Source organism: Aegilops tauschii, unplaced genomic scaffold, assembly GCF_002575655.3.
Source record: "Aegilops tauschii subsp. strangulata cultivar AL8/78 unplaced genomic scaffold, Aet v6.0 ptg000992l_obj, whole genome shotgun sequence".
In the NCBI taxonomy this organism is placed as follows: Eukaryota; Viridiplantae; Streptophyta; class Magnoliopsida; order Poales; family Poaceae; genus Aegilops; species Aegilops tauschii.
In genome coordinates, this window is record NW_027333208.1 from 1 (window position 1) to 20874 (window position 20874).

General features: G+C 51.1%; 50 non-coding genes across 50 annotated transcripts; all 50 read left to right on the forward strand.

Annotated features, from left to right (window-relative positions):
• The first annotated feature begins 80 nt into the window (after positions 1-80).
• LOC141036566 (5S ribosomal RNA) lies at positions 81-199 on the forward strand. Its single transcript, XR_012198040.1, has one exon. It is a non-coding gene; the product is annotated as a 5S ribosomal RNA (ribosomal RNA).
• Positions 200-501: 302 nt separating this feature from the next.
• On the forward strand, positions 502-620 carry LOC141036577 (5S ribosomal RNA). Its single transcript, XR_012198051.1, has one exon. It is a non-coding gene; the product is annotated as a 5S ribosomal RNA (ribosomal RNA).
• Positions 621-922: 302 nt separating this feature from the next.
• Positions 923-1041, forward strand: LOC141036589 (5S ribosomal RNA). The gene has a single exon (XR_012198062.1). It is a non-coding gene; the product is annotated as a 5S ribosomal RNA (ribosomal RNA).
• Positions 1042-1343: 302 nt separating this feature from the next.
• On the forward strand, positions 1344-1462 carry LOC141036600 (5S ribosomal RNA). Its single transcript, XR_012198073.1, has one exon. It is a non-coding gene; the product is annotated as a 5S ribosomal RNA (ribosomal RNA).
• Positions 1463-1764: 302 nt separating this feature from the next.
• On the forward strand, positions 1765-1883 carry LOC141036611 (5S ribosomal RNA). The gene has a single exon (XR_012198084.1). It is a non-coding gene; the product is annotated as a 5S ribosomal RNA (ribosomal RNA).
• Positions 1884-2185: 302 nt separating this feature from the next.
• LOC141036567 (5S ribosomal RNA) lies at positions 2186-2304 on the forward strand. The gene has a single exon (XR_012198041.1). It is a non-coding gene; the product is annotated as a 5S ribosomal RNA (ribosomal RNA).
• Positions 2305-2606: 302 nt separating this feature from the next.
• On the forward strand, positions 2607-2725 carry LOC141036568 (5S ribosomal RNA). Its single transcript, XR_012198042.1, has one exon. It is a non-coding gene; the product is annotated as a 5S ribosomal RNA (ribosomal RNA).
• Positions 2726-3027: 302 nt separating this feature from the next.
• Positions 3028-3146, forward strand: LOC141036569 (5S ribosomal RNA). Its single transcript, XR_012198043.1, has one exon. It is a non-coding gene; the product is annotated as a 5S ribosomal RNA (ribosomal RNA).
• Positions 3147-3448: 302 nt separating this feature from the next.
• On the forward strand, positions 3449-3567 carry LOC141036570 (5S ribosomal RNA). The gene has a single exon (XR_012198044.1). It is a non-coding gene; the product is annotated as a 5S ribosomal RNA (ribosomal RNA).
• Positions 3568-3869: 302 nt separating this feature from the next.
• Positions 3870-3988, forward strand: LOC141036571 (5S ribosomal RNA). Its single transcript, XR_012198045.1, has one exon. It is a non-coding gene; the product is annotated as a 5S ribosomal RNA (ribosomal RNA).
• A 302-nt stretch (positions 3989-4290) lies between these two features.
• Positions 4291-4409, forward strand: LOC141036572 (5S ribosomal RNA). Its single transcript, XR_012198046.1, has one exon. It is a non-coding gene; the product is annotated as a 5S ribosomal RNA (ribosomal RNA).
• A 301-nt stretch (positions 4410-4710) lies between these two features.
• Positions 4711-4829, forward strand: LOC141036573 (5S ribosomal RNA). Its single transcript, XR_012198047.1, has one exon. It is a non-coding gene; the product is annotated as a 5S ribosomal RNA (ribosomal RNA).
• A 302-nt stretch (positions 4830-5131) lies between these two features.
• On the forward strand, positions 5132-5250 carry LOC141036574 (5S ribosomal RNA). Its single transcript, XR_012198048.1, has one exon. It is a non-coding gene; the product is annotated as a 5S ribosomal RNA (ribosomal RNA).
• A 302-nt stretch (positions 5251-5552) lies between these two features.
• Positions 5553-5671, forward strand: LOC141036575 (5S ribosomal RNA). The gene has a single exon (XR_012198049.1). It is a non-coding gene; the product is annotated as a 5S ribosomal RNA (ribosomal RNA).
• Positions 5672-5973: 302 nt separating this feature from the next.
• Positions 5974-6092, forward strand: LOC141036576 (5S ribosomal RNA). Its single transcript, XR_012198050.1, has one exon. It is a non-coding gene; the product is annotated as a 5S ribosomal RNA (ribosomal RNA).
• Positions 6093-6394: 302 nt separating this feature from the next.
• Positions 6395-6514, forward strand: LOC141036615 (5S ribosomal RNA). The gene has a single exon (XR_012198088.1). It is a non-coding gene; the product is annotated as a 5S ribosomal RNA (ribosomal RNA).
• Positions 6515-6816: 302 nt separating this feature from the next.
• Positions 6817-6935, forward strand: LOC141036578 (5S ribosomal RNA). Its single transcript, XR_012198052.1, has one exon. It is a non-coding gene; the product is annotated as a 5S ribosomal RNA (ribosomal RNA).
• Positions 6936-7237: 302 nt separating this feature from the next.
• Positions 7238-7356, forward strand: LOC141036579 (5S ribosomal RNA). The gene has a single exon (XR_012198053.1). It is a non-coding gene; the product is annotated as a 5S ribosomal RNA (ribosomal RNA).
• A 302-nt stretch (positions 7357-7658) lies between these two features.
• LOC141036580 (5S ribosomal RNA) lies at positions 7659-7777 on the forward strand. The gene has a single exon (XR_012198054.1). It is a non-coding gene; the product is annotated as a 5S ribosomal RNA (ribosomal RNA).
• Positions 7778-8079: 302 nt separating this feature from the next.
• LOC141036582 (5S ribosomal RNA) lies at positions 8080-8198 on the forward strand. The gene has a single exon (XR_012198055.1). It is a non-coding gene; the product is annotated as a 5S ribosomal RNA (ribosomal RNA).
• A 304-nt stretch (positions 8199-8502) lies between these two features.
• On the forward strand, positions 8503-8621 carry LOC141036583 (5S ribosomal RNA). Its single transcript, XR_012198056.1, has one exon. It is a non-coding gene; the product is annotated as a 5S ribosomal RNA (ribosomal RNA).
• Positions 8622-8923: 302 nt separating this feature from the next.
• On the forward strand, positions 8924-9042 carry LOC141036584 (5S ribosomal RNA). The gene has a single exon (XR_012198057.1). It is a non-coding gene; the product is annotated as a 5S ribosomal RNA (ribosomal RNA).
• Positions 9043-9344: 302 nt separating this feature from the next.
• LOC141036614 (5S ribosomal RNA) lies at positions 9345-9464 on the forward strand. Its single transcript, XR_012198087.1, has one exon. It is a non-coding gene; the product is annotated as a 5S ribosomal RNA (ribosomal RNA).
• Positions 9465-9764: 300 nt separating this feature from the next.
• On the forward strand, positions 9765-9883 carry LOC141036613 (5S ribosomal RNA). Its single transcript, XR_012198086.1, has one exon. It is a non-coding gene; the product is annotated as a 5S ribosomal RNA (ribosomal RNA).
• A 303-nt stretch (positions 9884-10186) lies between these two features.
• LOC141036616 (5S ribosomal RNA) lies at positions 10187-10304 on the forward strand. The gene has a single exon (XR_012198089.1). It is a non-coding gene; the product is annotated as a 5S ribosomal RNA (ribosomal RNA).
• A 299-nt stretch (positions 10305-10603) lies between these two features.
• On the forward strand, positions 10604-10722 carry LOC141036585 (5S ribosomal RNA). The gene has a single exon (XR_012198058.1). It is a non-coding gene; the product is annotated as a 5S ribosomal RNA (ribosomal RNA).
• A 301-nt stretch (positions 10723-11023) lies between these two features.
• Positions 11024-11142, forward strand: LOC141036586 (5S ribosomal RNA). The gene has a single exon (XR_012198059.1). It is a non-coding gene; the product is annotated as a 5S ribosomal RNA (ribosomal RNA).
• A 302-nt stretch (positions 11143-11444) lies between these two features.
• LOC141036587 (5S ribosomal RNA) lies at positions 11445-11563 on the forward strand. Its single transcript, XR_012198060.1, has one exon. It is a non-coding gene; the product is annotated as a 5S ribosomal RNA (ribosomal RNA).
• A 302-nt stretch (positions 11564-11865) lies between these two features.
• Positions 11866-11984, forward strand: LOC141036588 (5S ribosomal RNA). The gene has a single exon (XR_012198061.1). It is a non-coding gene; the product is annotated as a 5S ribosomal RNA (ribosomal RNA).
• A 302-nt stretch (positions 11985-12286) lies between these two features.
• LOC141036590 (5S ribosomal RNA) lies at positions 12287-12405 on the forward strand. Its single transcript, XR_012198063.1, has one exon. It is a non-coding gene; the product is annotated as a 5S ribosomal RNA (ribosomal RNA).
• Positions 12406-12707: 302 nt separating this feature from the next.
• On the forward strand, positions 12708-12826 carry LOC141036591 (5S ribosomal RNA). Its single transcript, XR_012198064.1, has one exon. It is a non-coding gene; the product is annotated as a 5S ribosomal RNA (ribosomal RNA).
• Positions 12827-13128: 302 nt separating this feature from the next.
• LOC141036592 (5S ribosomal RNA) lies at positions 13129-13247 on the forward strand. Its single transcript, XR_012198065.1, has one exon. It is a non-coding gene; the product is annotated as a 5S ribosomal RNA (ribosomal RNA).
• Positions 13248-13549: 302 nt separating this feature from the next.
• On the forward strand, positions 13550-13668 carry LOC141036593 (5S ribosomal RNA). The gene has a single exon (XR_012198066.1). It is a non-coding gene; the product is annotated as a 5S ribosomal RNA (ribosomal RNA).
• A 302-nt stretch (positions 13669-13970) lies between these two features.
• On the forward strand, positions 13971-14089 carry LOC141036594 (5S ribosomal RNA). The gene has a single exon (XR_012198067.1). It is a non-coding gene; the product is annotated as a 5S ribosomal RNA (ribosomal RNA).
• A 303-nt stretch (positions 14090-14392) lies between these two features.
• On the forward strand, positions 14393-14511 carry LOC141036595 (5S ribosomal RNA). Its single transcript, XR_012198068.1, has one exon. It is a non-coding gene; the product is annotated as a 5S ribosomal RNA (ribosomal RNA).
• Positions 14512-14813: 302 nt separating this feature from the next.
• LOC141036596 (5S ribosomal RNA) lies at positions 14814-14932 on the forward strand. The gene has a single exon (XR_012198069.1). It is a non-coding gene; the product is annotated as a 5S ribosomal RNA (ribosomal RNA).
• Positions 14933-15234: 302 nt separating this feature from the next.
• Positions 15235-15353, forward strand: LOC141036597 (5S ribosomal RNA). Its single transcript, XR_012198070.1, has one exon. It is a non-coding gene; the product is annotated as a 5S ribosomal RNA (ribosomal RNA).
• Positions 15354-15655: 302 nt separating this feature from the next.
• On the forward strand, positions 15656-15774 carry LOC141036598 (5S ribosomal RNA). Its single transcript, XR_012198071.1, has one exon. It is a non-coding gene; the product is annotated as a 5S ribosomal RNA (ribosomal RNA).
• A 302-nt stretch (positions 15775-16076) lies between these two features.
• LOC141036599 (5S ribosomal RNA) lies at positions 16077-16195 on the forward strand. The gene has a single exon (XR_012198072.1). It is a non-coding gene; the product is annotated as a 5S ribosomal RNA (ribosomal RNA).
• A 302-nt stretch (positions 16196-16497) lies between these two features.
• LOC141036601 (5S ribosomal RNA) lies at positions 16498-16616 on the forward strand. The gene has a single exon (XR_012198074.1). It is a non-coding gene; the product is annotated as a 5S ribosomal RNA (ribosomal RNA).
• Positions 16617-16918: 302 nt separating this feature from the next.
• LOC141036602 (5S ribosomal RNA) lies at positions 16919-17037 on the forward strand. Its single transcript, XR_012198075.1, has one exon. It is a non-coding gene; the product is annotated as a 5S ribosomal RNA (ribosomal RNA).
• A 302-nt stretch (positions 17038-17339) lies between these two features.
• LOC141036603 (5S ribosomal RNA) lies at positions 17340-17458 on the forward strand. The gene has a single exon (XR_012198076.1). It is a non-coding gene; the product is annotated as a 5S ribosomal RNA (ribosomal RNA).
• Positions 17459-17760: 302 nt separating this feature from the next.
• LOC141036604 (5S ribosomal RNA) lies at positions 17761-17879 on the forward strand. The gene has a single exon (XR_012198077.1). It is a non-coding gene; the product is annotated as a 5S ribosomal RNA (ribosomal RNA).
• A 302-nt stretch (positions 17880-18181) lies between these two features.
• Positions 18182-18300, forward strand: LOC141036605 (5S ribosomal RNA). The gene has a single exon (XR_012198078.1). It is a non-coding gene; the product is annotated as a 5S ribosomal RNA (ribosomal RNA).
• A 302-nt stretch (positions 18301-18602) lies between these two features.
• LOC141036606 (5S ribosomal RNA) lies at positions 18603-18721 on the forward strand. Its single transcript, XR_012198079.1, has one exon. It is a non-coding gene; the product is annotated as a 5S ribosomal RNA (ribosomal RNA).
• Positions 18722-19023: 302 nt separating this feature from the next.
• Positions 19024-19142, forward strand: LOC141036607 (5S ribosomal RNA). The gene has a single exon (XR_012198080.1). It is a non-coding gene; the product is annotated as a 5S ribosomal RNA (ribosomal RNA).
• Positions 19143-19444: 302 nt separating this feature from the next.
• Positions 19445-19563, forward strand: LOC141036608 (5S ribosomal RNA). The gene has a single exon (XR_012198081.1). It is a non-coding gene; the product is annotated as a 5S ribosomal RNA (ribosomal RNA).
• A 302-nt stretch (positions 19564-19865) lies between these two features.
• LOC141036609 (5S ribosomal RNA) lies at positions 19866-19984 on the forward strand. The gene has a single exon (XR_012198082.1). It is a non-coding gene; the product is annotated as a 5S ribosomal RNA (ribosomal RNA).
• Positions 19985-20286: 302 nt separating this feature from the next.
• LOC141036610 (5S ribosomal RNA) lies at positions 20287-20405 on the forward strand. The gene has a single exon (XR_012198083.1). It is a non-coding gene; the product is annotated as a 5S ribosomal RNA (ribosomal RNA).
• Positions 20406-20707: 302 nt separating this feature from the next.
• Positions 20708-20826, forward strand: LOC141036612 (5S ribosomal RNA). The gene has a single exon (XR_012198085.1). It is a non-coding gene; the product is annotated as a 5S ribosomal RNA (ribosomal RNA).
• The last annotated feature ends 48 nt before the right edge of the window (positions 20827-20874 follow it).

The window sequence follows — 20874 nt, forward strand, 5'->3', positions numbered from 1 at the left end:
CGGCCAAAGGAATGTGCAATCGTGTGTGTAGTGGAGCTGGGAGGGGCAAGCATAAGGGACGAAGACGGGGGTAACATGTCGGATGCGATCATACCAGCACTAAAGCACCGGATCCCATCAGAACTCCGAAGTTAAGCGTGCTTGGGCGAGAGTAGTACTAGGATGGGTGACCTCCTGGGAAGTCCTCGTGTTGCATTCCCTTTTTAATTTGTTTTGCACCGCGTGCAAAACAAAACGCACGAGCGCGACGTATGTTTAGCACGTTTTATTATTTTGCACGTTTACGGTAAGTTTTAGCTCGCTGCTCATTATTCACGCGTCTAGCGGCGGCAAGCGTGTTCTGAAAGGGGTCGAAACCATGGTAAATAGGCACTGGTGCGGTTGAACCGTGGTAAAACTCGTCTCCGTAGTTGAGCGGGAGCGGCCAAAGGAATGTGCAATCGTGTGTGTAGTGGAGCTGGGAGGGGCAAGCATAAGGGACGAAGACGGGGGTAACATGTCGGATGCGATCATACCAGCACTAAAGCACCGGATCCCATCAGAACTCCGAAGTTAAGCGTGCTTGGGCGAGAGTAGTACTAGGATGGGTGACCTCCTGGGAAGTCCTCGTGTTGCATTCCCTTTTTAATTTGTTTTGCACCGCGTGCAAAACAAAACGCACGAGCGCGACGTATGTTTAGCACGTTTTATTATTTTGCACGTTTACGGTAAGTTTTAGCTCGCTGCTCATTATTCACGCGTCTAGCGGCGGCAAGCGTGTTCTGAAAGGGGTCGAAACCATGGTAAATAGGCACTGGTGCGGTTGAACCGTGGTAAAACTCGTCTCCGTAGTTGAGCGGGAGCGGCCAAAGGAATGTGCAATCGTGTGTGTAGTGGAGCTGGGAGGGGCAAGCATAAGGGACGAAGACGGGGGTAACATGTCGGATGCGATCATACCAGCACTAAAGCACCGGATCCCATCAGAACTCCGAAGTTAAGCGTGCTTGGGCGAGAGTAGTACTAGGATGGGTGACCTCCTGGGAAGTCCTCGTGTTGCATTCCCTTTTTAATTTGTTTTGCACCGCGTGCAAAACAAAACGCACGAGCGCGACGTATGTTTAGCACGTTTTATTATTTTGCACGTTTACGGTAAGTTTTAGCTCGCTGCTCATTATTCACGCGTCTAGCGGCGGCAAGCGTGTTCTGAAAGGGGTCGAAACCATGGTAAATAGGCACTGGTGCGGTTGAACCGTGGTAAAACTCGTCTCCGTAGTTGAGCGGGAGCGGCCAAAGGAATGTGCAATCGTGTGTGTAGTGGAGCTGGGAGGGGCAAGCATAAGGGACGAAGACGGGGGTAACATGTCGGATGCGATCATACCAGCACTAAAGCACCGGATCCCATCAGAACTCCGAAGTTAAGCGTGCTTGGGCGAGAGTAGTACTAGGATGGGTGACCTCCTGGGAAGTCCTCGTGTTGCATTCCCTTTTTAATTTGTTTTGCACCGCGTGCAAAACAAAACGCACGAGCGCGACGTATGTTTAGCACGTTTTATTATTTTGCACGTTTACGGTAAGTTTTAGCTCGCTGCTCATTATTCACGCGTCTAGCGGCGGCAAGCGTGTTCTGAAAGGGGTCGAAACCATGGTAAATAGGCACTGGTGCGGTTGAACCGTGGTAAAACTCGTCTCCGTAGTTGAGCGGGAGCGGCCAAAGGAATGTGCAATCGTGTGTGTAGTGGAGCTGGGAGGGGCAAGCATAAGGGACGAAGACGGGGGTAACATGTCGGATGCGATCATACCAGCACTAAAGCACCGGATCCCATCAGAACTCCGAAGTTAAGCGTGCTTGGGCGAGAGTAGTACTAGGATGGGTGACCTCCTGGGAAGTCCTCGTGTTGCATTCCCTTTTTAATTTGTTTTGCACCGCGTGCAAAACAAAACGCACGAGCGCGACGTATGTTTAGCACGTTTTATTATTTTGCACGTTTACGGTAAGTTTTAGCTCGCTGCTCATTATTCACGCGTCTAGCGGCGGCAAGCGTGTTCTGAAAGGGGTCGAAACCATGGTAAATAGGCACTGGTGCGGTTGAACCGTGGTAAAACTCGTCTCCGTAGTTGAGCGGGAGCGGCCAAAGGAATGTGCAATCGTGTGTGTAGTGGAGCTGGGAGGGGCAAGCATAAGGGACGAAGACGGGGGTAACATGTCGGATGCGATCATACCAGCACTAAAGCACCGGATCCCATCAGAACTCCGAAGTTAAGCGTGCTTGGGCGAGAGTAGTACTAGGATGGGTGACCTCCTGGGAAGTCCTCGTGTTGCATTCCCTTTTTAATTTGTTTTGCACCGCGTGCAAAACAAAACGCACGAGCGCGACGTATGTTTAGCACGTTTTATTATTTTGCACGTTTACGGTAAGTTTTAGCTCGCTGCTCATTATTCACGCGTCTAGCGGCGGCAAGCGTGTTCTGAAAGGGGTCGAAACCATGGTAAATAGGCACTGGTGCGGTTGAACCGTGGTAAAACTCGTCTCCGTAGTTGAGCGGGAGCGGCCAAAGGAATGTGCAATCGTGTGTGTAGTGGAGCTGGGAGGGGCAAGCATAAGGGACGAAGACGGGGGTAACATGTCGGATGCGATCATACCAGCACTAAAGCACCGGATCCCATCAGAACTCCGAAGTTAAGCGTGCTTGGGCGAGAGTAGTACTAGGATGGGTGACCTCCTGGGAAGTCCTCGTGTTGCATTCCCTTTTTAATTTGTTTTGCACCGCGTGCAAAACAAAACGCACGAGCGCGACGTATGTTTAGCACGTTTTATTATTTTGCACGTTTACGGTAAGTTTTAGCTCGCTGCTCATTATTCACGCGTCTAGCGGCGGCAAGCGTGTTCTGAAAGGGGTCGAAACCATGGTAAATAGGCACTGGTGCGGTTGAACCGTGGTAAAACTCGTCTCCGTAGTTGAGCGGGAGCGGCCAAAGGAATGTGCAATCGTGTGTGTAGTGGAGCTGGGAGGGGCAAGCATAAGGGACGAAGACGGGGGTAACATGTCGGATGCGATCATACCAGCACTAAAGCACCGGATCCCATCAGAACTCCGAAGTTAAGCGTGCTTGGGCGAGAGTAGTACTAGGATGGGTGACCTCCTGGGAAGTCCTCGTGTTGCATTCCCTTTTTAATTTGTTTTGCACCGCGTGCAAAACAAAACGCACGAGCGCGACGTATGTTTAGCACGTTTTATTATTTTGCACGTTTACGGTAAGTTTTAGCTCGCTGCTCATTATTCACGCGTCTAGCGGCGGCAAGCGTGTTCTGAAAGGGGTCGAAACCATGGTAAATAGGCACTGGTGCGGTTGAACCGTGGTAAAACTCGTCTCCGTAGTTGAGCGGGAGCGGCCAAAGGAATGTGCAATCGTGTGTGTAGTGGAGCTGGGAGGGGCAAGCATAAGGGACGAAGACGGGGGTAACATGTCGGATGCGATCATACCAGCACTAAAGCACCGGATCCCATCAGAACTCCGAAGTTAAGCGTGCTTGGGCGAGAGTAGTACTAGGATGGGTGACCTCCTGGGAAGTCCTCGTGTTGCATTCCCTTTTTAATTTGTTTTGCACCGCGTGCAAAACAAAACGCACGAGCGCGACGTATGTTTAGCACGTTTTATTATTTTGCACGTTTACGGTAAGTTTTAGCTCGCTGCTCATTATTCACGCGTCTAGCGGCGGCAAGCGTGTTCTGAAAGGGGTCGAAACCATGGTAAATAGGCACTGGTGCGGTTGAACCGTGGTAAAACTCGTCTCCGTAGTTGAGCGGGAGCGGCCAAAGGAATGTGCAATCGTGTGTGTAGTGGAGCTGGGAGGGGCAAGCATAAGGGACGAAGACGGGGGTAACATGTCGGATGCGATCATACCAGCACTAAAGCACCGGATCCCATCAGAACTCCGAAGTTAAGCGTGCTTGGGCGAGAGTAGTACTAGGATGGGTGACCTCCTGGGAAGTCCTCGTGTTGCATTCCCTTTTTAATTTGTTTTGCACCGCGTGCAAAACAAAACGCACGAGCGCGACGTATGTTTAGCACGTTTTATTATTTTGCACGTTTACGGTAAGTTTTAGCTCGCTGCTCATTATTCACGCGTCTAGCGGCGGCAAGCGTGTTCTGAAAGGGGTCGAAACCATGGTAAATAGGCACTGGTGCGGTTGAACCGTGGTAAAACTCGTCTCCGTAGTTGAGCGGGAGCGGCCAAAGGAATGTGCAATCGTGTGTGTAGTGGAGCTGGGAGGGGCAAGCATAAGGGACGAAGACGGGGGTAACATGTCGGATGCGATCATACCAGCACTAAAGCACCGGATCCCATCAGAACTCCGAAGTTAAGCGTGCTTGGGCGAGAGTAGTACTAGGATGGGTGACCTCCTGGGAAGTCCTCGTGTTGCATTCCCTTTTTAATTTGTTTTGCACCGCGTGCAAAACAAAACGCACGAGCGCGACGTATGTTTAGCACGTTTTATTATTTTGCACGTTTACGGTAAGTTTTAGCTCGCTGCTCATTATTCACGCGTCTAGCGGCGGCAAGCGTGTTCTGAAAGGGGTCGAAACCATGGTAAATAGGCACTGGTGCGGTTGAACCGTGGTAAAACTGTCTCCGTAGTTGAGCGGGAGCGGCCAAAGGAATGTGCAATCGTGTGTGTAGTGGAGCTGGGAGGGGCAAGCATAAGGGACGAAGACGGGGGTAACATGTCGGATGCGATCATACCAGCACTAAAGCACCGGATCCCATCAGAACTCCGAAGTTAAGCGTGCTTGGGCGAGAGTAGTACTAGGATGGGTGACCTCCTGGGAAGTCCTCGTGTTGCATTCCCTTTTTAATTTGTTTTGCACCGCGTGCAAAACAAAACGCACGAGCGCGACGTATGTTTAGCACGTTTTATTATTTTGCACGTTTACGGTAAGTTTTAGCTCGCTGCTCATTATTCACGCGTCTAGCGGCGGCAAGCGTGTTCTGAAAGGGGTCGAAACCATGGTAAATAGGCACTGGTGCGGTTGAACCGTGGTAAAACTCGTCTCCGTAGTTGAGCGGGAGCGGCCAAAGGAATGTGCAATCGTGTGTGTAGTGGAGCTGGGAGGGGCAAGCATAAGGGACGAAGACGGGGGTAACATGTCGGATGCGATCATACCAGCACTAAAGCACCGGATCCCATCAGAACTCCGAAGTTAAGCGTGCTTGGGCGAGAGTAGTACTAGGATGGGTGACCTCCTGGGAAGTCCTCGTGTTGCATTCCCTTTTTAATTTGTTTTGCACCGCGTGCAAAACAAAACGCACGAGCGCGACGTATGTTTAGCACGTTTTATTATTTTGCACGTTTACGGTAAGTTTTAGCTCGCTGCTCATTATTCACGCGTCTAGCGGCGGCAAGCGTGTTCTGAAAGGGGTCGAAACCATGGTAAATAGGCACTGGTGCGGTTGAACCGTGGTAAAACTCGTCTCCGTAGTTGAGCGGGAGCGGCCAAAGGAATGTGCAATCGTGTGTGTAGTGGAGCTGGGAGGGGCAAGCATAAGGGACGAAGACGGGGGTAACATGTCGGATGCGATCATACCAGCACTAAAGCACCGGATCCCATCAGAACTCCGAAGTTAAGCGTGCTTGGGCGAGAGTAGTACTAGGATGGGTGACCTCCTGGGAAGTCCTCGTGTTGCATTCCCTTTTTAATTTGTTTTGCACCGCGTGCAAAACAAAACGCACGAGCGCGACGTATGTTTAGCACGTTTTATTATTTTGCACGTTTACGGTAAGTTTTAGCTCGCTGCTCATTATTCACGCGTCTAGCGGCGGCAAGCGTGTTCTGAAAGGGGTCGAAACCATGGTAAATAGGCACTGGTGCGGTTGAACCGTGGTAAAACTCGTCTCCGTAGTTGAGCGGGAGCGGCCAAAGGAATGTGCAATCGTGTGTGTAGTGGAGCTGGGAGGGGCAAGCATAAGGGACGAAGACGGGGGTAACATGTCGGATGCGATCATACCAGCACTAAAGCACCGGATCCCATCAGAACTCCGAAGTTAAGCGTGCTTGGGCGAGAGTAGTACTAGGATGGGTGACCTCCTGGGAAGTCCTCGTGTTGCATTCCCTTTTTAATTTGTTTTGCACCGCGTGCAAAACAAAACGCACGAGCGCGACGTATGTTTAGCACGTTTTATTATTTTGCACGTTTACGGTAAGTTTTAGCTCGCTGCTCATTATTCACGCGTCTAGCGGCGGCAAGCGTGTTCTGAAAGGGGTCGAAACCATGGTAAATAGGCACTGGTGCGGTTGAACCGTGGTAAAACTCGTCTCCGTAGTTGAGCGGGAGCGGCCAAAGGAATGTGCAATCGTGTGTGTAGTGGAGCTGGGAGGGGCAAGCATAAGGGACGAAGACGGGGGTAACATGTCGGATGCGATCATACCAGCACTAAAGCACCGGATCCCATCAGAACTCCGAAGTTAAGCGTGCTTGGGCAGAGAGTAGTACTAGGATGGGTGACCTCCTGGGAAGTCCTCGTGTTGCATTCCCTTTTTAATTTGTTTTGCACCGCGTGCAAAACAAAACGCACGAGCGCGACGTATGTTTAGCACGTTTTATTATTTTGCACGTTTACGGTAAGTTTTAGCTCGCTGCTCATTATTCACGCGTCTAGCGGCGGCAAGCGTGTTCTGAAAGGGGTCGAAACCATGGTAAATAGGCACTGGTGCGGTTGAACCGTGGTAAAACTCGTCTCCGTAGTTGAGCGGGAGCGGCCAAAGGAATGTGCAATCGTGTGTGTAGTGGAGCTGGGAGGGGCAAGCATAAGGGACGAAGACGGGGGTAACATGTCGGATGCGATCATACCAGCACTAAAGCACCGGATCCCATCAGAACTCCGAAGTTAAGCGTGCTTGGGCGAGAGTAGTACTAGGATGGGTGACCTCCTGGGAAGTCCTCGTGTTGCATTCCCTTTTTAATTTGTTTTGCACCGCGTGCAAAACAAAACGCACGAGCGCGACGTATGTTTAGCACGTTTTATTATTTTGCACGTTTACGGTAAGTTTTAGCTCGCTGCTCATTATTCACGCGTCTAGCGGCGGCAAGCGTGTTCTGAAAGGGGTCGAAACCATGGTAAATAGGCACTGGTGCGGTTGAACCGTGGTAAAACTCGTCTCCGTAGTTGAGCGGGAGCGGCCAAAGGAATGTGCAATCGTGTGTGTAGTGGAGCTGGGAGGGGCAAGCATAAGGGACGAAGACGGGGGTAACATGTCGGATGCGATCATACCAGCACTAAAGCACCGGATCCCATCAGAACTCCGAAGTTAAGCGTGCTTGGGCGAGAGTAGTACTAGGATGGGTGACCTCCTGGGAAGTCCTCGTGTTGCATTCCCTTTTTAATTTGTTTTGCACCGCGTGCAAAACAAAACGCACGAGCGCGACGTATGTTTAGCACGTTTTATTATTTTGCACGTTTACGGTAAGTTTTAGCTCGCTGCTCATTATTCACGCGTCTAGCGGCGGCAAGCGTGTTCTGAAAGGGGTCGAAACCATGGTAAATAGGCACTGGTGCGGTTGAACCGTGGTAAAACTCGTCTCCGTAGTTGAGCGGGAGCGGCCAAAGGAATGTGCAATCGTGTGTGTAGTGGAGCTGGGAGGGGCAAGCATAAGGGACGAAGACGGGGGTAACATGTCGGATGCGATCATACCAGCACTAAAGCACCGGATCCCATCAGAACTCCGAAGTTAAGCGTGCTTGGGCGAGAGTAGTACTAGGATGGGTGACCTCCTGGGAAGTCCTCGTGTTGCATTCCCTTTTTAATTTGTTTTGCACCGCGTGCAAAACAAAACGCACGAGCGCGACGTATGTTTAGCACGTTTTATTATTTTGCACGTTTACGGTAAGTTTTAGCTCGCTGCTCATTATTCACGCGTCTAGCGGCGGCAAGCGTGTTCTGAAAGGGGTCGAAACCATGGTAAATAGGCACTGGTGCGGTTGAACCGTGGTAAAACTCGTCTCCGTAGTTGAGCGGGAGCGGCCAAAGGAATGTGCAATCGTGTGTGTAGTGGAGCTGGGAGGGGCAAGCATAAGGGACGAAGACGGGGGTAACATGTCGGATGCGATCATACCAGCACTAAAGCACCGGATCCCATCAGAACTCCGAAGTTAAGCGTGCTTGGGCGAGAGTAGTACTAGGATGGGTGACCTCCTGGGAAGTCCTCGTGTTGCATTCCCTTTTTAATTTGTTTTGCACCGCGTGCAAAACAAAACGCACGAGCGCGACGTATGTTTAGCACGTTTTATTATTTTGCACGTTTACGGTAAGTTTTAGCTCGCTGCTCATTATTCACGCGTCTAGCGGCGGCAAGCGTGTTCTGAAAGGGGTCGAAACCATGGTAAATAGGCACTGGTGCGGTTGAACCGTGGTAAAACTCGTCTCCGTAGTTGAGCGGGAGCGGCCAAAGGAATGTGCAATCGTGTGTGTGTAGTGGAGCTGGGAGGGGCAAGCATAAGGGACGAAGACGGGGGTAACATGTCGGATGCGATCATACCAGCACTAAAGCACCGGATCCCATCAGAACTCCGAAGTTAAGCGTGCTTGGGCGAGAGTAGTACTAGGATGGGTGACCTCCTGGGAAGTCCTCGTGTTGCATTCCCTTTTTAATTTGTTTTGCACCGCGTGCAAAACAAAACGCACGAGCGCGACGTATGTTTAGCACGTTTTATTATTTTGCACGTTTACGGTAAGTTTTAGCTCGCTGCTCATTATTCACGCGTCTAGCGGCGGCAAGCGTGTTCTGAAAGGGGTCGAAACCATGGTAAATAGGCACTGGTGCGGTTGAACCGTGGTAAAACTCGTCTCCGTAGTTGAGCGGGAGCGGCCAAAGGAATGTGCAATCGTGTGTGTAGTGGAGCTGGGAGGGGCAAGCATAAGGGACGAAGACGGGGGTAACATGTCGGATGCGATCATACCAGCACTAAAGCACCGGATCCCATCAGAACTCCGAAGTTAAGCGTGCTTGGGCGAGAGTAGTACTAGGATGGGTGACCTCCTGGGAAGTCCTCGTGTTGCATTCCCTTTTAATTTGTTTTGCACCGCGTGCAAAACAAAACGCACGAGCGCGACGTATGTTTAGCACGTTTTATTATTTTGCACGTTTACGGTAAGTTTTAGCTCGCTGCTCATTATTCACGCGTCTATCGGCGGCAAGCGTGTTCTGAAAGGGGTCGAAACCATGGTAAATAGGCACTGGTGCGGTTGAACCGTGGTAAACTCGTTCTCCGTAGTTGAGCGGGAGCGGCCAAAGGAATGTGCAATCGTGTGTGGTAGTGGAGCTGGGAGGGGCAAGCATAAGGGACGAAGACGGGGGTAACATGTCGGATGCGATCATACCAGCACTAAAGCACCGGATCCCATCAGAACTCCGAAGTTAAGCGTGCTTGGGCCGAGAGTAGTACTAGGATGGGTGACCTCCTGGGAAGTCCTCGTGTTGCATTCCCTTTTAATTTGTTTTGCACCGCGTGCAAAACAAACGCACGAGCGCGACGTATGTTTAGCACGTTTTATTATTTTGCACGTTTACGGTAAGTTTTAGCTCGCTGCTCATTATTCACGCGTCTAGCGGCGGCAAGCGTGTTCTGAAAGGGGTCGAAACCATGGTAAATAGGCACTGGTGCGGTTGAACCGTGGTAAAACTCGTCTCCGTAGTTGAGCGGGAGCGGCCAAAGGAATGTGCAATCGTGTGTGTAGTGGAGCTGGGAGGGGCAAGCATAAGGGACGAAGACGGGGGTAACATGTCGGATGCGATCATACCAGCACTAAAGCACCGGATCCCATCAGAACTCCGAAGTTAAGCGTGCTTGGGCGAGAGTAGTTCTAGGATGGGTGACCTCCTGGGAAGTCCTCGTGTTGCATTCCCTTTTTAATTTGTTTTGCACCGCGTGCAAAACAAAACGCACGAGCGCGACGTATGTTTAGCACGTTTTATTATTTTGCACGTTTACGGTAAGTTTTAGCTCGCTGCTCATTATTCACGCGTCTAGCGGCGGCAAGCGTGTTCTGAAAGGGGTCGAAACCATGGTAAATAGGCACTGGTGCGGTTGAACCGTGGTAAAACTCGTCTCCGTAGTTGAGCGGGAGCGGCCAAAGGAATGTGCAATCGTGTGTGTAGTGGAGCTGGGAGGGGCAAGCATAAGGGACGAAGACGGGGGGTAACATGTCGGATGCGATCATACCAGCACTAAAGCACCGGATCCCATCAGAACTCCGAAGTTAGCGTGCTTGGGCGAGAGTAGTACTAGGATGGGTGACCTCCTAGGAAGTCCTCGTGTTGCATTCCCTTTTTAATTTGTTTTGCACCGCGTGCAAAACAAAACGCACGAGCGCGACGTATGTTTAGCACGTTTTATTATTTTGCACGTTTACGGTAGTTTTAGCTCGCTGCTCATTATTCACGCGTCTAGCGGCGGCAAGCGTGTTCTGAAAGGGGTCGAAACCATGGTAAATAGGCACTGTGCGGTTGAACCGTGGTAAAACTCGTCTCCGTAGTTGAGCGGGAGCGGCCAAAGGAATGTGCAATCGTGTGTGTAGTGGAGCTGGGAGGGGAAGCATAAGGGACGAAGACGGGGGTAACATGTCGGATGCGATCATACCAGCACTAAAGCACCGGATCCCATCAGAACTCCGAAGTTAAGCGTGCTTGGGCGAGAGTAGTACTAGGATGGGTGACCTCCTGGGAAGTCCTCGTGTTGCATTCCCTTTTTAATTTGTTTTGCACCGCGTGCAAAACAAAACGCACGAGCGCGACGTATGTTTAGCACGTTTATTATTTTGCACGTTTACGGTAAGTTTTAGCTCGCTGCTCATTATTCACGCGTCTAGCGGCGGCAAGCGTGTTCTGAAAGGGGTCGAAACATGGTAAATAGGCACTGGTGCGGTTGAACCGTGGGTAAAACTCGTCTCCGTAGTTGAGCGGGAGCGGCCAAAGGAATGTGCAATCGGTGTGTGTAGTGGAGCTGGGAGGGGCAAGCATAAGGACGAAGACGGGGGTAACATGTCGGATGCGATCATACCAGCACTAAAGCACCGGATCCCATCAGAACTCCGAAGTTAAGCGTGCTTGGGCGAGAGTAGTACTAGGATGGGTGACCTCCTGGGAAGTCCTCGTGTTGCATTCCCTTTTTAATTTGTTTTGCACCGCGTGCAAAACAAAACGCACGAGCGCGACGTATGTTTAGCACGTTTTATTATTTTGCACGTTTACGGTAAGTTTTAGCTCGCTGCTCATTATTCACGCGTCTAGCGGCGGCAAGCGTGTTCTGAAAGGGGTCGAAACCATGGTAAATAGGCACTGGTGCGGTTGAACCGTGGTAAAACTCGTCTCCGTAGTTGAGCGGGAGCGGCCAAAGGAATGTGCAATCGTGTGTGTAGTGGAGCTGGGAGGGGCAAGCATAAGGGACGAAGACGGGGGTAACATGTCGGATGCGATCATACCAGCACTAAAGCACCGGATCCCATCAGAACTCCGAAGTTAAGCGTGCTTGGGCGAGAGTAGTACTAGGATGGGTGACCTCCTGGGAAGTCCTCGTGTTGCATTCCCTTTTTAATTTGTTTTGCACCGCGTGCAAAACAAAACGCACGAGCGCGACGTATGTTTAGCACGTTTTATTATTTTGCACGTTTACGGTAAGTTTTAGCTCGCTGCTCATTATTCACGCGTCTAGCGGCGGCAAGCGTGTTCTGAAAGGGGTCGAAACCATGGTAAATAGGCACTGGTGCGGTTGAACCGTGGTAAAACTCGTCTCCGTAGTTGAGCGGGAGCGGCCAAAGGAATGTGCAATCGTGTGTGTAGTGGAGCTGGGAGGGGCAAGCATAAGGGACGAAGACGGGGGTAACATGTCGGATGCGATCATACCAGCACTAAAGCACCGGATCCCATCAGAACTCCGAAGTTAAGCGTGCTTGGGCGAGAGTAGTACTAGGATGGGTGACCTCCTGGGAAGTCCTCGTGTTGCATTCCCTTTTTAATTTGTTTTGCACCGCGTGCAAAACAAAACGCACGAGCGCGACGTATGTTTAGCACGTTTTATTATTTTGCACGTTTACGGTAAGTTTTAGCTCGCTGCTCATTATTCACGCGTCTAGCGGCGGCAAGCGTGTTCTGAAAGGGGTCGAAACCATGGTAAATAGGCACTGGTGCGGTTGAACCGTGGTAAAACTCGTCTCCGTAGTTGAGCGGGAGCGGCCAAAGGAATGTGCAATCGTGTGTGTAGTGGAGCTGGGAGGGGCAAGCATAAGGGACGAAGACGGGGGTAACATGTCGGATGCGATCATACCAGCACTAAAGCACCGGATCCCATCAGAACTCCGAAGTTAAGCGTGCTTGGGCGAGAGTAGTACTAGGATGGGTGACCTCCTGGGAAGTCCTCGTGTTGCATTCCCTTTTTAATTTGTTTTGCACCGCGTGCAAAACAAAACGCACGAGCGCGACGTATGTTTAGCACGTTTTATTATTTTGCACGTTTACGGTAAGTTTTAGCTCGCTGCTCATTATTCACGCGTCTAGCGGCGGCAAGCGTGTTCTGAAAGGGGTCGAAACCATGGTAAATAGGCACTGGTGCGGTTGAACCGTGGTAAAACTCGTCTCCGTAGTTGAGCGGGAGCGGCCAAAGGAATGTGCAATCGTGTGTGTAGTGGAGCTGGGAGGGGCAAGCATAAGGGACGAAGACGGGGGTAACATGTCGGATGCGATCATACCAGCACTAAAGCACCGGATCCCATCAGAACTCCGAAGTTAAGCGTGCTTGGGCGAGAGTAGTACTAGGATGGGTGACCTCCTGGGAAGTCCTCGTGTTGCATTCCCTTTTTAATTTGTTTTGCACCGCGTGCAAAACAAAACGCACGAGCGCGACGTATGTTTAGCACGTTTTATTATTTTGCACGTTTACGGTAAGTTTTAGCTCGCTGCTCATTATTCACGCGTCTAGCGGCGGCAAGCGTGTTCTGAAAGGGGTCGAAACCATGGTAAATAGGCACTGGTGCGGTTGAACCGTGGTAAAACTCGTCTCCGTAGTTGAGCGGGAGCGGCCAAAGGAATGTGCAATCGTGTGTGTAGTGGAGCTGGGAGGGGCAAGCATAAGGGACGAAGACGGGGGTAACATGTCGGATGCGATCATACCAGCACTAAAGCACCGGATCCCATCAGAACTCCGAAGTTAAGCGTGCTTGGGCGAGAGTAGTACTAGGATGGGTGACCTCCTGGGAAGTCCTCGTGTTGCATTCCCTTTTTAATTTGTTTTGCACCGCGTGCAAAACAAAACGCACGAGCGCGACGTATGTTTAGCACGTTTTATTATTTTGCACGTTTACGGTAAGTTTTAGCTCGCTGCTCATTATTCACGCGTCTAGCGGCGGCAAGCGTGTTCTGAAAGGGGTCGAAACCATGGTAAATAGGCACTGGTGCGGTTGAACCGTGGTAAAACTCGTCTCCGTAGTTGAGCGGGAGCGGCCAAAGGAATGTGCAATCGTGTGTGTAGTGGAGCTGGGAGGGGCAAGCATAAGGGACGAAGACGGGGGTAACATGTCGGATGCGATCATACCAGCACTAAAGCACCGGATCCCATCAGAACTCCGAAGTTAAGCGTGCTTGGGCGAGAGTAGTACTAGGATGGGTGACCTCCTGGGAAGTCCTCGTGTTGCATTCCCTTTTTAATTTGTTTTGCACCGCGTGCAAAACAAAACGCACGAGCGCGACGTATGTTTAGCACGTTTTATTATTTTGCACGTTTACGGTAAGTTTTAGCTCGCTGCTCATTATTCACGCGTCTAGCGGCGGCAAGCGTGTTCTGAAAGGGGTCGAAACCATGGTAAATAGGCACTGGTGCGGTTGAACCGTGGTAAAACTCGTCTCCGTAGTTGAGCGGGAGCGGCCAAAGGAATGTGCAATCGTGTGTGTAGTGGAGCTGGGAGGGGCAAGCATAAGGGACGAAGACGGGGGTAACATGTCGGATGCGATCATACCAGCACTAAAGCACCGGATCCCATCAGAACTCCGAAGTTAAGCGTGCTTGGGCGAGAGTAGTACTAGGATGGGTGACCTCCTGGGAAGTCCTCGTGTTGCATTCCCTTTTTAATTTGTTTTGCACCGCGTGCAAAACAAAACGCACGAGCGCGACGTATGTTTAGCACGTTTTATTATTTTGCACGTTTACGGTAAGTTTTAGCTCGCTGCTCATTATTCACGCGTCTAGCGGCGGCAAGCGTGTTCTGAAAGGGGTCGAAACCATGGTAAATAGGCACTGGTGCGGTTGAACCGTGGTAAAACTCGTCTCCGTAGTTGAGCGGGAGCGGCCAAAGGAATGTGCAATCGATGTGTGTAGTGGAGCTGGGAGGGGCAAGCATAAGGGACGAAGACGGGGGTAACATGTCGGATGCGATCATACCAGCACTAAAGCACCGGATCCCATCAGAACTCCGAAGTTAAGCGTGCTTGGGCGAGAGTAGTACTAGGATGGGTGACCTCCTGGGAAGTCCTCGTGTTGCATTCCCTTTTTAATTTGTTTTGCACCGCGTGCAAAACAAAACGCACGAGCGCGACGTATGTTTAGCACGTTTTATTATTTTGCACGTTTACGGTAAGTTTTAGCTCGCTGCTCATTATTCACGCGTCTAGCGGCGGCAAGCGTGTTCTGAAAGGGGTCGAAACCATGGTAAATAGGCACTGGTGCGGTTGAACCGTGGTAAAACTCGTCTCCGTAGTTGAGCGGGAGCGGCCAAAGGAATGTGCAATCGTGTGTGTAGTGGAGCTGGGAGGGGCAAGCATAAGGGACGAAGACGGGGGTAACATGTCGGATGCGATCATACCAGCACTAAAGCACCGGATCCCATCAGAACTCCGAAGTTAAGCGTGCTTGGGCGAGAGTAGTACTAGGATGGGTGACCTCCTGGGAAGTCCTCGTGTTGCATTCCCTTTTTAATTTGTTTTGCACCGCGTGCAAAACAAAACGCACGAGCGCGACGTATGTTTAGCACGTTTTATTATTTTGCACGTTTACGGTAAGTTTTAGCTCGCTGCTCATTATTCACGCGTCTAGCGGCGGCAAGCGTGTTCTGAAAGGGGTCGAAACCATGGTAAATAGGCACTGGTGCGGTTGAACCGTGGTAAAACTCGTCTCCGTAGTTGAGCGGGAGCGGCCAAAGGAATGTGCAATCGTGTGTGTAGTGGAGCTGGGAGGGGCAAGCATAAGGGACGAAGACGGGGGTAACATGTCGGATGCGATCATACCAGCACTAAAGCACCGGATCCCATCAGAACTCCGAAGTTAAGCGTGCTTGGGCGAGAGTAGTACTAGGATGGGTGACCTCCTGGGAAGTCCTCGTGTTGCATTCCCTTTTTAATTTGTTTTGCACCGCGTGCAAAACAAAACGCACGAGCGCGACGTATGTTTAGCACGTTTTATTATTTTGCACGTTTACGGTAAGTTTTAGCTCGCTGCTCATTATTCACGCGTCTAGCGGCGGCAAGCGTGTTCTGAAAGGGGTCGAAACCATGGTAAATAGGCACTGGTGCGGTTGAACCGTGGTAAAACTCGTCTCCGTAGTTGAGCGGGAGCGGCCAAAGGAATGTGCAATCGTGTGTGTAGTGGAGCTGGGAGGGGCAAGCATAAGGGACGAAGACGGGGGTAACATGTCGGATGCGATCATACCAGCACTAAAGCACCGGATCCCATCAGAACTCCGAAGTTAAGCGTGCTTGGGCGAGAGTAGTACTAGGATGGGTGACCTCCTGGGAAGTCCTCGTGTTGCATTCCCTTTTTAATTTGTTTTGCACCGCGTGCAAAACAAAACGCACGAGCGCGACGTATGTTTAGCACGTTTTATTATTTTGCACGTTTACGGTAAGTTTTAGCTCGCTGCTCATTATTCACGCGTCTAGCGGCGGCAAGCGTGTTCTGAAAGGGGTCGAAACCATGGTAAATAGGCACTGGTGCGGTTGAACCGTGGTAAAACTCGTCTCCGTAGTTGAGCGGGAGCGGCCAAAGGAATGTGCAATCGTGTGTGTAGTGGAGCTGGGAGGGGCAAGCATAAGGGACGAAGACGGGGGTAACATGTCGGATGCGATCATACCAGCACTAAAGCACCGGATCCCATCAGAACTCCGAAGTTAAGCGTGCTTGGGCGAGAGTAGTACTAGGATGGGTGACCTCCTGGGAAGTCCTCGTGTTGCATTCCCTTTTTAATTTGTTTTGCACCGCGTGCAAAACAAAACGCACGAGCGCGACGTATGTTTAGCACGTTTTATTATTTTGCACGTTTACGGTAAGTTTTAGCTCGCTGCTCATTATTCACGCGTCTAGCGGCGGCAAGCGTGTTCTGAAAGGGGTCGAAACCATGGTAAATAGGCACTGGTGCGGTTGAACCGTGGTAAAACTCGTCTCCGTAGTTGAGCGGGAGCGGCCAAAGGAATGTGCAATCGTGTGTGTAGTGGAGCTGGGAGGGGCAAGCATAAGGGACGAAGACGGGGGTAACATGTCGGATGCGATCATACCAGCACTAAAGCACCGGATCCCATCAGAACTCCGAAGTTAAGCGTGCTTGGGCGAGAGTAGTACTAGGATGGGTGACCTCCTGGGAAGTCCTCGTGTTGCATTCCCTTTTTAATTTGTTTTGCACCGCGTGCAAAACAAAACGCACGAGCGCGACGTATGTTTAGCACGTTTTATTATTTTGCACGTTTACGGTAAGTTTTAGCTCGCTGCTCATTATTCACGCGTCTAGCGGCGGCAAGCGTGTTCTGAAAGGGGTCGAAACCATGGTAAATAGGCACTGGTGCGGTTGAACCGTGGTAAAACTCGTCTCCGTAGTTGAGCGGGAGCGGCCAAAGGAATGTGCAATCGTGTGTGTAGTGGAGCTGGGAGGGGCAAGCATAAGGGACGAAGACGGGGGTAACATGTCGGATGCGATCATACCAGCACTAAAGCACCGGATCCCATCAGAACTCCGAAGTTAAGCGTGCTTGGGCGAGAGTAGTACTAGGATGGGTGACCTCCTGGGAAGTCCTCGTGTTGCATTCCCTTTTTAATTTGTTTTGCACCGCGTGCAAAACAAAACGCACGAGCGCGACGTATGTTTAGCACGTTTTATTATTTTGCACGTTTACGGTAAGTTTTAGCTCGCTGCTCATTATTCACGCGTCTAGCGGCGGCAAGCGTGTTCTGAAAGGGGTCGAAACCATGGTAAATAGGCACTGGTGCGGTTGAACCGTGGTAAAACTCGTCTCCGTAGTTGAGCGGGAGCGGCCAAAGGAATGTGCAATCGTGTGTGTAGTGGAGCTGGGAGGGGCAAGCATAAGGGACGAAGACGGGGGTAACATGTCGGATGCGATCATACCAGCACTAAAGCACCGGATCCCATCAGAACTCCGAAGTTAAGCGTGCTTGGGCGAGAGTAGTACTAGGATGGGTGACCTCCTGGGAAGTCCTCGTGTTGCATTCCCTTTTTAATTTGTTTTGCACCGCGTGCAAAACAAAACGCACGAGCGCGACGTATGTTTAGCACGTTTTATTATTTTGCACGTTTACGGTAAGTTTTAGCTCGCTGCTCATTATTCACGCGTCTAGCGGCGGCAAGCGTGTTCTGAAAGGGGTCGAAACCATGGTAAATAGGCACTGGTGCGGTTGAACCGTGGTAAAACTCGTCTCCGTAGTTGAGCGGGAGCGGCCAAAGGAATGTGCAATCGTGTGTGTAGTGGAGCTGGGAGGGGCAAGCATAAGGGACGAAGACGGGGGTAACATGTCGGATGCGATCATACCAGCACTAAAGCACCGGATCCCATCAGAACTCCGAAGTTAAGCGTGCTTGGGCGAGAGTAGTACTAGGATGGGTGACCTCCTGGGAAGTCCTCGTGTTGCATTCCCTTTTTAATTTGTTTTGCACCGCGTGCAAAACAAAACGCACGAGCGCGACGTATGTTTAGCACGTTTTATTATTTTGCACGTTTACGGTAAGTTTTAGCTCGCTGCTCATTATTCACGCGTCTAGCGGCGGCAAGCGTGTTCTGAAAGGGGTCGAAACCATGGTAAATAGGCACTGGTGCGGTTGAACCGTGGTAAAACTCGTCTCCGTAGTTGAGCGGGAGCGGCCAAAGGAATGTGCAATCGTGTGTGTAGTGGAGCTGGGAGGGGCAAGCATAAGGGACGAAGACGGGGGTAACATGTCGGATGCGATCATACCAGCACTAAAGCACCGGATCCCATCAGAACTCCGAAGTTAAGCGTGCTTGGGCGAGAGTAGTACTAGGATGGGTGACCTCCTGGGAAGTCCTCGTGTTGCATTCCCTTTTTAATTTGTTTTGCACCGCGTGCAAAACAAAACGCACGAGCGCGACGTATGTTTAGCACGTTTTATTATTTTGCACGTTTACGGTAAGTTTTAGCTCGCTGCTCATTATTCACGCGTCTAGCGGCGGCAAGCGTGTTCTGAAAGGGGTCGAAACCATGGTAAATAGGCACTGGTGCGGTTGAACCGTGGTAAAACTCGTCTCCGTAGTTGAGCGGGAGCGGCCAAAGGAATGTGCAATCGTGTGTGTAGTGGAGCTGGGAGGGGCAAGCATAAGGGACGAAGACGGGGGTAACATGTCGGATGCGATCATACCAGCACTAAAGCACCGGATCCCATCAGAACTCCGAAGTTAAGCGTGCTTGGGCGAGAGTAGTACTAGGATGGGTGACCTCCTGGGAAGTCCTCGTGTTGCATTCCCTTTTTAATTTGTTTTGCACCGCGTGCAAAACAAAACGCACGAGCGCGACGTATGTTTAGCACGTTTTATTATTTTGCACGTTTACGGTAAGTTTTAGCTCGCTGCTCATTATTCACGCGTCTAGCGGCGGCAAGCGTGTTCTGAAAGGGGTCGAAACCATGGTAAATAGGCACTGGTGCGGTTGAACCGTGGTAAAACTCGTCTCCGTAGTTGAGCGGGAGCGGCCAAAGGAATGTGCAATCGTGTGTGTAGTGGAGCTGGGAGGGGCAAGCATAAGGGACGAAGACGGGGGTAACATGTCGGATGCGATCATACCAGCACTAAAGCACCGGATCCCATCAGAACTCCGAAGTTAAGCGTGCTTGGGCGAGAGTAGTACTAGGATGGGTGACCTCCTGGGAAGTCCTCGTGTTGCATTCCCTTTTTAATTTGTTTTGCACCGCGTGCAAAACAAAACGCACGAGCGCGACGTATGTTTAGCACGTTTTATTATTTTGCACGTTTACGGTAAGTTTTAGCTCGCTGCTCATTATTCACGCGTCTAGCGGCGGCAAGCGTGTTCTGAAAGGGGTCGAAACCATGGTAAATAGGCACTGGTGCGGTTGAACCGTGGTAAAACTCGTCTCCGTAGTTGAGCGGGAGCGGCCAAAGGAATGTGCAATCGTGTGTGTAGTGGAGCTGGGAGGGGCAAGCATAAGGGACGAAGACGGGGGTAACATGTCGGATGCGATCATACCAGCACTAAAGCACCGGATCCCATCAGAACTCCGAAGTTAAGCGTGCTTGGGCGAGAGTAGTACTAGGATGGGTGACCTCCTGGGAAGTCCTCGTGTTGCATTCCCTTTTTAATTTGTTTTGCACCGCGTGCAAAACAAAACGCACGAGCGCGACGTATGTTTAGCACGTTTTATTATTTTGCACGTTTACGGTAAGTTTTAGCTCGCTGCTCATTATTCACGCGTCTAGCGGCGGCAAGCGTGTTCTGAAAGGGGTCGAAACCATGGTAAATAGGCACTGGTGCGGTTGAACCGTGGTAAAACTCGTCTCCGTAGTTGAGCGGGAGCGGCCAAAGGAATGTGCAATCGTGTGTGTAGTGGAGCTGGGAGGGGCAAGCATAAGGGACGAAGACGGGGGTAACATGTCGGATGCGATCATACCAGCACTAAAGCACCGGATCCCATCAGAACTCCGAAGTTAAGCGTGCTTGGGCGAGAGTAGTACTAGGATGGGTGACCTCCTGGGAAGTCCTCGTGTTGCATTCCCTTTTTAATTTGTTTTGCACCGCGTGCAAAACAAAACGCACGAGCGCGACGTATGTTTAGCACGTTTTATTATTTTGCACGTTTACGGTAAGTTTTAGCTCGCTGCTCATTATTCACGCGTCTAGCGGCGGCAAGCGTGTTCTGAAAGGGGTCGAAACCATGGTAAATAGGCACTGGTGCGGTTGAACCGTGGTAAAACTCGTCTCCGTAGTTGAGCGGGAGCGGCCAAAGGAATGTGCAATCGTGTGTGTAGTGGAGCTGGGAGGGGCAAGCATAAGGGACGAAGACGGGGGTAACATGTCGGATGCGATCATACCAGCACTAAAGCACCGGATCCCATCAGAACTCCGAAGTTAAGCGTGCTTGGGCGAGAGTAGTACTAGGATGGGTGACCTCCTGGGAAGTCCTCGTGTTGCATTCCCTTTTTAATTTGTTTTGCACCGCGTGCAAAACAAAACGCACGAGCGCGACGTATGTTTAGCACGTTTTATTATTTTGCACGTTTACGGTAAGTTTTAGCTCGCTGCTCATTATTCACGCGTCTAGCGGCGGCAAGCGTGTTCTGAAAGGGGTCGAAACCATGGTAAATAGGCACTGGTGCGGTTGAACCGTGGTAAAACTCGTCTCCGTAGTTGAGCGGGAGCGGCCAAAGGAATGTGCAATCGTGTGTGTAGTGGAGCTGGGAGGGGCAAGCATAAGGGACGAAGACGGGGGTAACATGTCGGATGCGATCATACCAGCACTAAAGCACCGGATCCCATCAGAACTCCGAAGTTAAGCGTGCTTGGGCGAGAGTAGTACTAGGATGGGTGACCTCCTGGGAAGTCCTCGTGTTGCATTCCCTTTTTAATTTGTTTTGCACCGCTGTGCAAAACAAAACGCACGAGCGC